We start from the raw sequence: 16816 nt of genomic DNA, 5'->3' as shown, positions 1-16816 counted from the left end.
TAAGATCGAGTAATATGTTAAAATCGTTATTTATATTTTATATGGCGTATAAAATGTAATTTTGTTTAAAACACACATGCAGACAGGTAATTTCGTATAGGGTTTACTCAGGGCAAAAATCAAGAAGTTGGTCCAGTACAAAAACATACAGTGGTCCTCGAACTTTTAAAGCTCACATGGTTTTCTCACAAATTAAGGTCACATTTTTCTTAAAATAAAACTTATTAACAAATTTCGTGACAGGACCCTAATACGAATTAAATGTACTTCTCTGTTATTATCTAAGTTTTCAAAAACGATATGTCTTAAAGGTGGTTTATCAATTAATATTATGTTACAAGTACATATACGTACACCTATGTGCTTCTATATGTATTTACTTATTTACATTTGCTAATGTTTTTCCTTATATAACACTGATTATAAAATTGAAATTCAATTTTCAATGACATGCAGTGGGTCACATGATCAGACTTTCTTGCGTATGGAAAGGAAACTGCACGAGCAATTTGGAAAGTTCTGACTGTGACGTCACATAACGTCGTAGATACGTAACGTTGCATTTCAAAATTAAAGTCTAAATAATGCCTATATTTCTGTAAAACATGAATAAAAACGTAAAATATAATAAGTCGGTACGTGATCTTTACTATAACGCCCTTCGGGCGTTATAGAATTTGATCACGTGACCGACTTCATGTCATACCCCAATGAAACTCTAAAAATGATATTTTATTTCTTAAATGTTGTACAATCAAAAATTATCTTTAGGATGCTGCTTATCATTAAAAGAATATTCAATGCATTCTGATACTTGTACATGTAAGTAAAAGTTCTGGCGTATCAACTGCACAAATTAGACACAGTTCTGGCAGTAAAAGGGTTAAAAAGTGCGCAGGATTGTATTTTTGTCTTAGGCCTCAGGAAGTGTAGCCTCTAGTATTAGTACATAACTGCATGCAAGTTTTCTAACAAAATCCACCTCTTATTTTATTGACACATGAAAAATCTTTACTAACATAATCAGGTGTTAAATTATTACACAAATCATGCGATATTCAAATTAACATTTTTTTAATGGAGAAACATGCATGTTTTAGAATACAATGTACTAGTAAATAAAATTAAGAATGTTTTCATTTTCTGTAATAATTCCAACTTTTCAAAGAAGATCAAAAATAACTTTATTTTGATTTGCTTGTCCTTTGTCTCTTTTCTTATTCAGTCATTGATTTTTTACACTGTAGTTTTCTAGCGTTTGTAGCTCCTATGATCCAAAAAAGACCAAGACAACCAAGTGCTTTTACTAGTACATGTACTAGTATAGTACAAGTACTGTAAGAATCCAACGCACTGGTGAAATCTCCGGACAACTGTTGACAGATCCCTAATATCTGAAGCGAGATATACTAAAGATGTGTCGGTACAAATTTTCCTTTATCCTCCACCAGCAAGTTTCGTAAATTATCTAAGGCAGCTCTTTTTCCTTTCTCGTTTTTATCCTCTTTAATATGTTGACGGTGCGACCGTTATGGCGAGCGCAGATGTTTATTTTGTTAGAATTTAAATCGGGCTCGTACGTCAAACTGCACGTGACATTTGATGCGTCTAGACTCTGACGTCACATGACGTCGTATGTAAGTCACTCGGCACACCTCGGCCGATTTGTACCTCATCTCACGGAATCAGCCGAGGTTTGCCGAATGGTATGTAAGTTACATTTCCCCCAAAGAACCCTGAACAGTGCTGAAAATAAACGAAGAACGTTTCGTTTGCTATTTATCTTCAATATTTATCCATTAAATCAGGGCATGTTTACTTTTAGTAAAACTTTTGCTACTATTCTCACGAGAACGTAGCTTTAACGTAGCTTAAAAAAGTGATGCATTGTGGGTCGAAATTACGGCATAAAAAATTCTATCGAATGAATGTGCAGTAGTCCGAATTTTCTCTTCGCACAGGCGTTGCTTTAATAGCTCGCAGTGACGAGCGTCGCTTCGCGACGCTCGCTGCGCTCGCTATTACAGAGGACTACGAGCATGAGAGTCAATACATATGGATGGCCGGGATTCCATTCTCCTTCATCGCATTTTGCTGAATTTCTAATTCATACAGAAATGTTATATAGCTGGGGTAAGCTATATTTACAACCACTGTCCCAATAAATCTGTCGATGGTAAGCAGTATTTCAAATCTTCATATTCAGTAGATCCTGGTAAGTATATCACACTTGGTTGTTGAAATGTGTGCAACAGACGTTCAGCTACAGAAATGGCCTTCTTAAAGTTGGATATTCTGTATAAGTACATCACGAGGAACACTTCATTTGAAATGAATAAGGAATTTGCTGCAGCACATAGGACATTTTCAAACTGATGTGCCTTTTCTTTAATTTGAGGATTTCCCAGCAAAATGAAACGCTGGTTTATATAAATCGACTTGTAATGTTCATTTAAAGTTTTTTGCAAGTATTACTACAAACTTTCATTTCTTTTAAGTTCTCGTACTTTAGAGAAATACTTTTTATAGAACTCGTATACTGGGAATTCCAAATATAATACAAGGGAAGCATACACCTCATAACAAAATGTAATATATTCTGACAAATTTTCTTTACTAAGTTGCTTTCTATGCCGTTCAATGTATGGAGTCAAGCATTTGTAACCTTTATCGTAAAAATTGCAAAGTTCTTCAAAGAGCTTTTCTTTGCGAAAACCTACAATTTTAATCTGAAACATGTTATTGTCTTGAATGAAAAAGTTTGGTAAATTTCTTTTGTAAACGGAAAAGATCAGTAACTTAAAGCACTGCCAGAAACATTCTATGAAATTCTCTTGGATCCAAAATGACTCCTTTTTCCTGTATCATGTAGAACATAATAGTTTTCAAGAAATAGGAACAGAGCAATTTTTTCATTGTGGGAATTGGGATTGATAAAATCAGTGAGGAATATCTTGAATAGTCCATAACACATAAACTGGACATGGCTCATGGAATGAACGCATTTCAATTCAATAAGACTAAATGATATAAGCCATTCGTGATCTTCATAATTAGAGCCCTTGCGACCAACAGGAACAAGATAGCAACCTGTCACTTTGGCATACTGCAGTATAGCTGTGTTAGGCCAACCTTTTTCTACGCAACGGTATATCCATGGAGTTGTTGCTTCAGGGAAAAATTCGCACTTTAATGAATGAGCATTGTCAAAACGTGTCCCATTAAACAGAAGGCCACTCGTACAAGATCCATGTTTTTGGGAATCTTTATTTACCAATTTTAGTGTAGCCTTTTTATATTTTGAACTTGACATATATGTTTCATTTCCTGTTTTAAAGTAGCTATCGCAAACCTTCTTGCATGTACATGCACACCGATAAATGACTCTCAGAAGAACGGATCCTGGACTATCCTCGCAATACTCCATCATGATTAGAGTTGTTTTATCTTTGTTTTATTTGTTTGCTTGTTTTGGATGACTAATTACCACGTGATTTGTCCAACATTATATATAATCGTCGTCAGAATTTCCCAGTTGGAATCCTTCCCTTTGACTTCCAGTTGAAAATCGAAAAAAAGTTGGAATAGAACGTTGCTGTATTGTCGAAGAAGCTGAATTATAAATCTCATTTTCAACATCTTTAATTTGTCTTCTTATAGCTAATTCCGTAGGCGATCCAATTATGTTTTGGAGAAATAAATAAAACTCGGAAGGAGGATTAAACAGTTTCCCCATACTCCAATCAGGTATACAAAACAATTCATACTTTGGAATACGCAAAAAGTCATTTCTTTCTGGATTTTGAAGGGACGGATTATTAAACATCATTTTTAAAAACATCATATATTTGAATAAACTTGACATACATGTTTTAGTTTCCCGTGTAACGAACAATTTTACTGGCAGTTCGATTCCTGGCATTAAAATCCATGGATTCCAGGTCATCCTCCCAATATTCCATCAATATCAGGCATTTTTTAAATTGATGCTTGTGTTCTGGATGACAGATCACTCTGTTGTCACTCAAAGAGAGAGAATGTTTACTTTGAAATTGAATTAGATTTTCTCCCAGTTCATTTTCCATCGAAAAACTGCAAAAGTCAGGAACCCTTCCTTCCTCTTTTATTGTTGAAGCTGCATTATTCAACAAACTTTAAATTTCTCGTAAGAATGCTTCTTTTAGCTTTGTTTCAATTCCTCTAAGTCCACAAAATAATTCCAGGATTAAAGCTAATTCGTCCCCCATTTTTGACTTCCTGAACTGTTCATGTTTGTGATATCCAATACAAACGAACATGTTTTAATTAAATGTGAATGAGTCAGTTCACATTTAACCTTAGACAATGAACACCATAGGTTTGTTCAAATGCACTAAAGGATAATCTTTGAAACGCACTTTGTTTTTCATCGTAAAAGGTGCTTTGTTATATCAAAATAAAAAATGTTTACTTTGAAATTGAATTAGATTTTCTCCCAGTTCATTTTCCATCGAAAAACTGCAAAAGTCAGGAACCCTTCCTTCCTCTTTTATTGTTGAAGCTGCATTATTCAACAAACTTTAAATTTCTCGTAAGAATGCTTCTTTTAGCTTTGTTTCAATCTCTCTAAGTCCACAAAATAATTCCAGGATTAAAGCTAATTCGTCCCCCATTTTTGACTTCCTGAACTGTTCATGTTTGTGATATCCAATACAAACGAACATGTTTTAATTAAATGTGAATGAGTCAGTTCACATTTAACCTTAGACAATGAACACCATAGGTTTGTTCAAATGCACTAAAGGATAATCTTTGAAACGCACTTTGTTTTTCATCGTAAAAGGTGCTTTGTTATATCAAAAAAAAAATAATCTGTGAAGCGATGTGTCAGCAAGATATCAGGATAAATGATCCTAAACATTTTAGAAATAAATGCTTTTGAACATATTTTAAGCCAATTTCTGAGAGTTTTGATTTATTCTTTATTTGCTGTATTTAATATCGGAGTATTTTTTGAACTATAATTAATAAATATATAATAAATGAATTAGGGAATTTTTCGACTTCTATTCGATGTCTAGGGTAAAAAAGTAAGAAGGCAAAAATTATTGCAAATTTACAGTACATTCCACTTTATGATGCGAAAAAATTCTTAGTAAATGCTGCTTTATAAAATGTAAGAGAAGTTCATGAGACCAGGTTTTTGCAACATAAAACAACTAATCCAGATTTTTTTAAAAATAAAAACGTTGTTCGACACTCCTTTTGGTCCCAAAGATGAAAATGAAAATTTTGAAACGTTTTTGCAAATCTACAAGACACCACCAATTACCTTCTTAAAAAGTCATATAGATACTGTATAACATGAATTACTGTATACAGGGTTATTTTCGCCCCGGTAATTTTCGCCCTTTCACACTGTAAAACAAATTTGCCCCGTTTTAAATTCGCCCAATCGTATTTTTATTTAAGAAATTATACTGAATATTTTGAATTCGCCCCGTTTTAAATTCGCCCTTATGGGATTTTTTTTTTTTTTGGTTTGTTTTTTTTAAAGACATCTTTCGATCCTCAATGGGTAAAAAAAAAAGATAATTCCAAAACTTTTTTTGCACATGTAGAGGAAACCACTATTCATCCTTTAAATATTATTTGGTAAATGCTTTTTTCTGAAACATTTTAAAACTTTCATTTGAGGTCCAGGATGAAAATGAAATTTCTGAAACCTTATTGCAGATGACACCAAGTAACAAATTCTTAAAAACAAATTTGTTACTCTAAAAGTACAGGAAGAAGAAAGTGGGACAGAGGAAGGACAAATAATTACAATACATTTATATTCCCAAACTTTAAAGAAGAAACATTTGTTACTCTATACATGTAATTACAAGAAGAGAGTGAGGCAGAGAAAGGACGAAGGAAAACAACAATATACCCGAAGTTCGGTGATAAAAACTTCGTAAGCACTCGTTGGGAAGCGCGGCATGATTTCACAAAAAAAAGTATCAAATTATATAAAACGCCAAATTAACATATATTCAAATATTTGAACCTATCTTCAAATAATTGTTCCCTTCTTTAAATAAAGATAAGTACAATTGGATTATATTTTTTAGAGATAGGTTTAAATGAATTCAGGATAGATGTTTAAAAAAAAAACATGTATACCTATCTCTAAATAATTAAACCTAGGTTCATATAAATGTTACCAATCTTAAATACCTATCTTCAGTTCAACTGAATTATACCTATCTATGCTAAGTACAGTTGATTTAAAGATGTGCCATGTGTTGTACGTGGGTACAATTTAATTGTATATAGGTTGAATTCTTTTTATTTTATTGAAACTTATGAAAGCTCAACCTAACAGCGACTTGAACACGGAGAAAACTGTACAAAGTATTTTTATGGGAGTATTTGTGGCCAACTTAAGAATTATAGAATCAATTCAATTGCAACTATCTTAAAGGATATCCGATCCTTAGCCAGGAAGGATAACTCCATAAATTAATATTTAATTTGAAATGCATCAAAATGAAGCTTGAAAATGGAATTTTTTTCATGCAACAATTTTCATTTTATTCATCTTTACAAGATTCAAAAGTTTTTGAAGTAATAGAAAAGGTCTTATAAAAGTTGACATTTTTACCCTATGAAAAGAAAAAAATATATAGTTTTAGAGAAATAAGATTTTTTTGAATCAAGCCTTAGATACCAATGCTTATTAGCATGATATGAAATTAGAAGTGATATGTGGTGTCTTGCAATGATAGCAAAAGCCTTTTACACTATGTATTATAGAATACTTGATGGAAATAGGAGACAACAATTTCTAAATAAGTGTAAAAATCATGACAATTTTTCGAATGCCTGGATACCTATCATTTTTTAGCCTAAAATATATTTGTTGATCAACTTACAATTAGAAAATGCATTGCTGGTATCATGCATCTATATGCATTAAATATTTTAGGTGTTTATTTTTTTGTGATTAAACAGTATGTTATAGTACCCCCAAGGAAAAACGGAGAAAAATGTTACAATATCACACTTTCAAACTAATTGAAAAAAAAAATTTGTAAACTCTGACAAGCTATATTCAGCCAACCAAATCATGGACATTTAAACCATAAATGTTTCGTACAAATGATTCCTGCAGATCACACGCCAAATGCGCCCTGTTACGACGCGAAATGTAATAACAACGCGAAATGTAATAAACCTGGATTATAACATTTTGCGTTATTACATTTTGCGTCGAGATCAACGCAAAATGTAATAACGCAAAATGTAATAACACAATTTTTAGTTTATTACATTTTGCGATATTTACATTTGCCAATGTCTTTCCTTATATGACAATACTAAAAAAATGACATTCAATTTTCGATGACATGCAGTCGGTCACATGATCAAACTTTCTTGCGTATGGAAAGCAAACTGCACCTGCAATTTGGAAAGTTCCGACTGTGACGTCACATAACGTCGTAATAACGTTACGTTGCATTTTAAAATCTAAGTCTAAATAATGCCTATATTTGTTTGTAAAATGAATAAAAACGTAAAATATAAATATAAGAAATAAAATATCATTTTTTAGAGTTGCATTGGGGTATGATATGAAGTCGGTACGTGATCAAATCTACTATAACACCCTTCGGGCGTTATAGAATTTGATCACGTGACCGACTTCATGTCATACCCCAATGCAACTCTAAAAATGATATCTCATTTCTTAATTATTACATTTTGCGTCGAGATCAACGCAAAATGTAATAACGTGCTTTTTCGTTGTTACATTTTGCGTTATTTTATTTTTGCACTGAAGACAACGCAAAATGTAATAAAACAATATGTAATAAAACAAAATATAATTAATATTTTTGATTGCGTTTAACAAAAAAGATCATAAAATTGATTCAAATATATACATGTAACCAACATGGGAAACGCGCTGTAAAAATATTTTGAACTAAAACAATGAGATAAACGTTAGGGCTTTTTCATAAGAAGACATAAATACGAGGGCCGTTCAAAAATTACGCGGACTGGGCTATTATTTACTCTTACGGGCGTCATATAGTTATGAAATTTCACAGAAATATGTATCTTAAGGATTCCAATAAATTTTGAGCAAAATTGTTGTATTTTAAATTTTTTTTACTAAAATTATCGGTATGTTGATATCGTTGATGGAGAGGTACGGAGCACGACAAAACATTTAAAGCAAAAGCATGCGGAATCCAAAATTTAACTCATTTATTTTCTATAATTCGCAATATTTTTCGACAATTTTCTCAAATGTATCTTTCAATTATTCTATTATTATGTATTTTGATTTCTGAGGTGATATTTGAAGTATTAAGAGAAATATAGTGATTTTTCTCTGATGCGATTCCCGTGAAAACGACTGTGGAAATGACGTCTCCTGAAATGACGGCGCACCACACTTTTGTTAAATTATGTATAATGCTCGAGATATCGCCAACACACATGTAGATCCAAAAGATGCAAAATAAAACATGTAGTAAACTAGGGTATTCGTGACATTCGTCAACAAATAGCAATTTGAAATTTTAGACTGTTAGACCTCTGTAAAAAGACTATACGGGAGGACGGGAAGAAGATTTTCGACGAAAACTTTATCCGGACTGTAAAGAACGTGATTGAGAGTCACTAATATTACAATATATCTCATAAATATCTGACGTTTTTGGTTTTAAAACAAAAATGAATATTCTTTACTTGTTTAATCGATTTATAAGCTTGACAAGAAATGGTGTTTGGATGTTGAGTAGATAAGGTAACTCAAACTGTACAGGTACTCATGGGAAAATTTTGAGAAAATGAGAGATCAATCACATATTTTTAATGCTGCCTGTGACGTCGAAGATTTTGCTGCTCCGTGAATTAATGATATGTCCTGAAAAATCACTCAAAATTGATACCAATTTACAACATTTTTATGTGAAATTTTGAAGACCATAAAAGTAAAGATTCTTTTATATTATGTGTGACATTTTTCCCGATTATGTCGTCAAATATTTTTTCTGTGCAACAAGTCCGCGTAATTTTTGAACGGCCCTCGTACATCAAATTGTATCGTTTTTATGACTCTAATTTTAGTTATATTGAATACACTGTTCTTAATTTAAAGAATTAATTTAACTTTGATTGGCATATTTTTTTCTTATTACATTTCTAACCAATAAAACATATTTAATTAACAAAGATTGACATTAGGTTCATTAAAATCTCTTGATATGCATCTTCGGCACGTATACATTGGTTAACAAATGAATAGAAGTGTAATTTGTGTGTGTGTCAAGCGAGGATCAGAGGGGCAGGGATAGGGCGGGGTGTTTACTTCTTATGTTTATTATCGATTACTGTGGACATGCAGAAACAATCCGTTTTATTATAGGATGGAAAGAGAGAGAGAGAGAGAGAGAGAGAGAGAGAGAGAGAGAGAGAGAGAGAGAGAGAGAGAGAGAGAGAGAGAGAGAGAGAGAGAGAGAGAGAGAGAATTTTGATTTTGCTTGTCTGCAATGCTGGAGATTTGCATGGAACAGTATGGTATCATTATTGTCAATACACCCCTTCCCTCTATACATTAACACCTGCAAGTACGAATGAATTTTTTTTTTAAATTCATTGCAATTATCTATAAAAATATGTCAATACCCCAAACAACCTTGCCAACAGATGCACGTTTCTAATTTGCAACACATTTTATATGAATGCATTTATTAAACTGATTTAGAATACGTGTAACTAATTTATTAAAAAATATATTATTTGTAAGAAATTGATCTATTTATTTCTTTTGTATTATTTTCTTTTCATCAGCCACTACACTATTGAAAATTGTACTTAATCTGTGTGATGAAAAAATGTGTTATTACATTTTGCGTTCCTGCCTTTTGCTTAATCTCGACGCAAAATGTAACAACGCAAAATGTTATAATCCAAAAATCGTGTTATTACATTTTGCGTTATTACATTTTGCGTTGATCTCGACGCAAAATGTAATAACGCGAAATGTAATAATTCTCCAAAATGTGTTATTACATTTTGCGTTATTACATTCTGCGTTGATTTCGACGCAAAATGTAATTACGCAAAATGTAATAATCCAGGTTTATTACATTTCGCGTTGTTATTACATTTCGCGTTGTAACAGCGCCCATCTTCTTTATCGTTTTATCTTATTATGAAGTTAATTCAAACCCGAGTATTTTTTTTTTCAATAGTAGAAGCAATAGAAGTCATAATATATCTTTTAAAAATTAAGGAATTAATTGAATATAATCCATAGTAATTTTTATATTAATAATAAAGGAAAATCAGATATTTATTTAAAAGGAAGTTAAGTAACGCAGGCTAATATACCGGTTTTGTCCGTGTACAGGTATAAGAACTTTTTGTGGAAAAAAAAATGCTCGGGTTTGTTTCTTCATGAGATATTCATGTAAGCGATAATTTTAATTTTAGAAGGTGATTTCATGCAATATCAACAAAGGATTATTTATTGTGTGACCTAACAAAAATTATTTTTTTTTAACTTTTGAATTTTGATATCTTTTAAAAGAAAAAGAAGTTGGGGATATAATTTGACAAAAGTTGAAACAATTTGTGGACAATTATTTTTCAAGAAGAAAAACGAATATATTTTTTTTTTGCAATTAGAATCGGACCAAGCGGCTTTAAATGAATGAAATACTGCGTAAAGGAAAAAGGGAAAGGTTTATACAATAAGCTGACAGAGACTTTTTAAATTTCTGTTATCAATCAATTTTCTTTTGTAACCAATATTGCCTTGTTGCAACCACTATTGAAATAACGACCACTATCGAAATAATTATATCAATAGTGGTTGAGAGTGCATTTCAATAACAAACATAGATATTAACCAGTATTGAAATACGACCACTATTGAAATAATTACTTCAAAAGTGGGTGAGATAGCATTTCAATATGATAACCATAGGTTTCAACCACTGAATTGAAATACGAGCATTATTGAAATAATTATCTAATAGTGGTGAAGAGTGCTTTTCAATATGATTAGCATAGGTTTCAACTACTATTAAAATACGAAGAGTATTGAAAGAAAAGTTTCACCGCGTAATTTTTAATTTTTTATACAAGATTTTACAAAAGTTGGATTATGGGTGAAAATATATATATATTAATAATTAAAGTGTGTAAATTAATAAGGAAGGTTTACAATTTCTTTATATTCTAGAAATAAATTTTTGCACCATTTTCAATGAAATCAAACCAAAAAATTTATACCAATCCAGACATCCATATTTTGTTTGTGCCATCTGTCCTTGAATGAAGATATAGATAGTTATTGAAATTATAATTTCAAAAGTGATTTAAATAATTATTTTGATAGTTGCTGATAATATTACAAAAATAAAACCATAATTTAATCCATATTGAAATCCTTATTTCAAAAGTGAACATTATTTCAATAGTGGTTGCAACCTATGTTTGTTATTGAAATGAATCTCACCCACAATTGAAATGACTTTTTTCAATAGTAGTCGTATTTCAATAGTTGTTATTACCTATGTGCGTTATTAAAATACACTCTCAACCACTATTGATATAATTATTTCAATAGTGGCTGTATTTCAATAGTTGTTACTAGCTATGTTTGCTATTGAAATGCACTCTCAATCACTATTGATATAATTGTTTCAATAGTGGTCTTATTTCAATAGTGGTTACTAACTATGTTTGCACTCTCAACCACTATTGATATACATGTAATTATTTCAATAGTGGTCGTTATTTCAATAGTGGTTGCAACATTGCCTTATTTACCCCCTTAATAGAAAATCATATTCAAAAATTATGTCGAATGTAACTTTGTATGTACTGAGAATTAATGAACAAGAACAAGAAAGTTATCCCTTCATCATAAAGCTGCTTGGTGATTGACCCATTGTTGTAACTTAACTGAGTTGTCTGGTCTTTCCTGTTATCATGAAAATAATCTTAAATCAACTTTTAATTGTACATATTTATCATGATTATCATGTAGAAGCACACATTTCGTGGGGATAAAATTTTGTTGATTTGTCATAGAAATATTTTTGGGCATTTATTGTCGATATATAGTCATATAAAATTTCGTGCAGAATTTAATTAATCGTTAAACACAAAATAAACAAAATTTAATTCCCCAGGAATATTTGTGCTTTTACAGTTCTTTTTAAGAAATTCTGTTAAAGACCAATCACTAAACAAGGGCATTTCAGGTTCCATTCTGTGTACTTTATTGAATCGAGCAAATAGCTTAAAATAAATTCGGATAGGTCTATCTTTAGACCGTCTTTGTATAACTGAACAAATACCAGGTAATAAAAACGGGAATGCTCCCCTATCTTACCTCGTGGTCTCAGTAACCACCCGCTGTCCCTGAAATTTCAAATGATCATGTTACTAAAAATGGTTAAACAATTTCCAATTGACCATGGATAAATTTGCTTTTTGGTTTATTATGTATCTAATATTATAAAGGTAACGAACTCCTGGAAGTCATCCCTACTCCCTTGTCATCATTATTTACTCTTCTCACAACATTCATGCACATGTTTATTTGCCAACACATATAGACTTTAAGTCACAATTCTAGGTCTCCCTTGAATCGGGAATGATGATATAAATAATTTAATTAGGAGTAAGAATTGAACTGTTCTTGTATCTTAAAATTGATAATGATCCGTGGTTGAATTAGTTGTACCAGTATAGCTTGATTTTGCAATCCAGAACACCTTCATTAGCTATTTATAGTCATACTGTTGGATAAAGGTCATACTAAGTTGACATGATTTTATTTTTATTTTCAGTTTTAACTATTTTAAAACAATTTATGAAAAATTGCTTTTTAAATATTGTAGCTCTCTACAATCACTTGCTACCACAAGCTTTTATCTCTTTTTTCCAATCAAATTTTTTTGCCGTCATTTTGAAAACTTTTCACATCTTCTCAAGAACCCTTGGGCCAATTTAAACCAAACTTGCTGCAAATCATCCTTAGGTAAAAGCGATACAAAAATATTCAAATGAAGTGCGACATTCTCTTTCAAAAGGAGATAATTAAAAAATGATGAAAATTTTCATGTATCTTTGAAATATCTATACATGTATCTTCTTCTCAAGAAATACTAGGCCAAAAATATGAAACATTAAAGGCCCCCCTTTCGTAGTGTAAATACAAGTTTGTTTCAAATCGTCTTTGGTTTCTTGGCATATTTTTAAATATAATCTGAATAAAAACTTTTATTTAGCGTGAAAATTGCTTAGAAATATAATATATTTGCATTAACAGAGACTTTGTTTTTTGATAAAACGGATGCGTATCAGAGAAAGTATTCAAACAGTCAAACTTGTTCATGGTATTATTTGAAATTCTGATTTCTTTCTATTTCCTATAGATGGAACGAATATTGGTGGCTTTAAAAGAGTGATGGCTAATTGCTTAGCCTTTTTCTTAAAGATGCACCTTGACGCATTAATTGGAAATTAAATTATAGCACGTAGAACTTTTGCATGACTCATGTAAATTTTGTTCAATTCCTGAAAATATTAGGCTTCAGAATATTACAGGTTTCAGAACCTAAAAAATCTATTTTTATAGAGAAAAAGGTAAGTAAAAATAATTTCAGTATGCCCCAGCACTGAAATATTGCTTTACTTCTTCCTCCCTATTGTTGGCATGCGCAGAAAAATTGAATAGGTTTCCATCGTAACTATGGTCTCAGGTGTCTTAGAATGAATGTAAGTAGACCAAGAATTTTGATGCAATCTTTTAAAAAAATTGTAAGAACATATATCTCACCTTTGCATGCACCAGATGAATCTTGCATGTACATGTATACAAGTTTGAGCAGAAAATAACACAGCGTGACCTTGACATACATGAAAACAACGAAACGTTAGATAAAACCTTTGTTTTTCCGGTACTTATATTGTACAGTCTTTCCTTGCTTTACTGTGCAAACATATTGAATATATAAAAAATTGATAATATAATATACTTAAATGACAACTAATGACCAGGGCGGTCTAGTAGATGAGAGGGTAAGTCTGGCAGATATCTTGCTACAAGGTCATATATGTCACCTAGGGTACAAACAGATGTTTGACTATAGTGTTGTTCTCAGTAGAGACTATCATTAGACTAGGGTACAAGTGTTCGACTCTGGAGTTGTTCTCAGAGGAGCATATCAATAGTCTAGGTTAAAGAAGTATGACTCTCATGTTGTTCTTGGTAAAGTGCATCGATAGAATAGGGAACTGGTGGTTGATTGTAACCGGAAAATAGAAAATGTATGGCTGTGTCGGGAACCAAACCCAGGATCCCTGCATCACAAGTCAGGTGCTCCACCGACAGAGGTACTCAGACCAATATCCATGGCAAAACCATAGTAAAGGACCTTTAACAAAATAATTTTAAATCGATACAACAACTTGTAAAAGTTGTTTAAATTGATTTGTTATATCAGTTTGTTTTTGTTTTATCAATTTAACTTTAAGATTATTTATTAATGCGGAAGAACTTCATAAATGTTTCTTTTTACTGACATAAGAGTTTTCTTTCTTGGATTTTATTTATTTTTAATTTACCATTGATAGGTATTATTCATTTGTTTATTTCCTACTATCTATTTCGTTTCTTTATTAACTTTATTGCATTTATTAATTTTATTTAAAACTATTTAGAGTGTTACTTTTGATGATATAAAAAAATGTGTTAAACTGTGCATGCCATTATATGATTTAAATTACATTACATATTTATGCCATGGTCACACGAAGAGTTTAATTCGCAGTAAATTAATGCGAAGCAAACTAATGCGAATTAAAATAATGCGAATTAAATTGCGTTCACACAACAGCTTGAGCGAAGTAAACTAATGCGAATCAAAGTTTTATTTCTACAAAAAGGACTATTCAGTAAGGCTATTATAACGTCATTTGTAAATCACATCATGTATGCAGAGCCATCTATTTGATATCATAATCATAGTGACTAAAGGTATACATTTAGTGATTAAGGACGTTCGATCCTGAGCTTTTGAGTGGATTTTGGTCCTTTCCTTTATTTATAAAATTCTGCATCATTTTTAAGTTCTAACATTAAATCTGAATTCTACAATGCAAATTGAACTATACTCGATGAAAAAAAACCGCAATTAAATTCCATTCAAATAGAATTAAGCTAGGAACTATATTTTGTGGCGGAAGGTTTATTATATTGATTGATTGTATATTGTTTAACGTCCCTCTTGAGAATTTTTCACTCATATGGAGACGTCACCGTATACCAGTGAAGGGCTTCAAATGTAGACCTATACTCGGCACCCAGGGCCATTGAGCAGTGAGGGTTCTTTATCGTGCCAGCGCCTACCGTAACACGGGACCTACGTTTTTAAGGTCATATCCGAAAGACCCGTGACTTTCACTTCTAGTGCGAGCGCTTGGCGAAGGAACAGTCACTACCTTTGTTTACGTCTTATGTATGACGCGGCGCCGCGCACGAGAATCGAACCCGGACCTCCCGATCACGAAGCGAACGCTCTTCCACTAGGCTACCGTGACCGGTAGAAAGGTTTATTAGAAGAAAATGATCAGTTTTTTCCCTTTTGAACTATAACAGTACTGTTAATTTTTATTCCTATTTTTTCATGCTGGTTGCACACAATGCTGTTTTTGCAATGAAATGTGTTATGCTGGATCTGAAATATCTATTAAATTATTTTTCATGAATTCTTTCAACGAAGTGTGACAAATATAGTCTATATATTCTGAAAATCCTGGAAGAAATTAAGTCAATTTTAACGTAAAATTGACACTGTTTTAGTAATATCCCAAAATTTACATCATATACCCCCACTTTTGATATTCTTTTCTAAATATTTAAGATAACTTTGACTTATTTTCTTAAATTCAGAAAAAGTTTAAGACTTTAAAATAATATTCTTGGTTATTAAGGTAGTCCGATCCTCAGGTTTATAATATTAGCAGTTAAATAATCAAAAATACTCATAAAAGTATCTCTGAATCTACAAAGTTATGTAATTTTATCTACAGTATTTTTTTAAAGTAAAAGATGAAAGTTAATCATATTATACAGGGAAAATTGTCAAATCTTCAATATTTTTGCAGAAAAAGCGAATTGGAATATCAGCAATGCATTTTCTAATTGCAAATTGATCAACAAATATATTTTAGGCTAAAAAACGATAGGTATCCAGGCATTCAGAGAAATTGCCATGATTTTTATACTTATTTGGAATTTTTGTCTTCTTTTTCCGTCATGTATTCTATAATACATAGAGTAAAAGGCTTTTGCTTCATTGCAAGACACCATAAATCACTTCTCATTTCATATCATCTAATAAGCATTGGTATCTAGGGCTGGATTCAAGAAAATCTTATTTCTCTAAAACTGTATTTATTTTTTCTCCTTTTATAGGATACATGTACAAATGTCAACTTTTATAAGACCTTCTCTAAGACTTCCAAAGACCTTGAATCTTATAAAGATGAACAAAATGAAAATTGTTGCATGAAAAAAAATTCATTTTCAAGCTTCATTTTGATGCATTTCAAATTAAATGTTAATTTTTGGAGTTATCCTTTCTGGCTGAGGATCGGATTTCCTTAAATTTTGAATGCCAGAAAAATAACATTTTATTAGTGCAGAAAGGTCAAATAATTGATTATGCAAAGCAAATTGAAACTTTTTCTTAGTCACAATTTCAAAGTATCTTTTAAAAAATAAACTTAAAGTTTAATTTGTTTCATGCTTAAG

The sequence above is a fragment of the Saccostrea cucullata genome, unplaced genomic scaffold (genome assembly GCF_032062105.1).
Source record: "Saccostrea cucullata isolate Sc308-1 unplaced genomic scaffold, CSIRO_AGI_Scuc_v1 ctg2193, whole genome shotgun sequence".
Lineage (NCBI taxonomy): Eukaryota > Metazoa > Mollusca > Bivalvia > Ostreida > Ostreidae > Saccostrea > Saccostrea cuccullata.
This window is presented reverse-complemented; position numbering follows the sequence as displayed.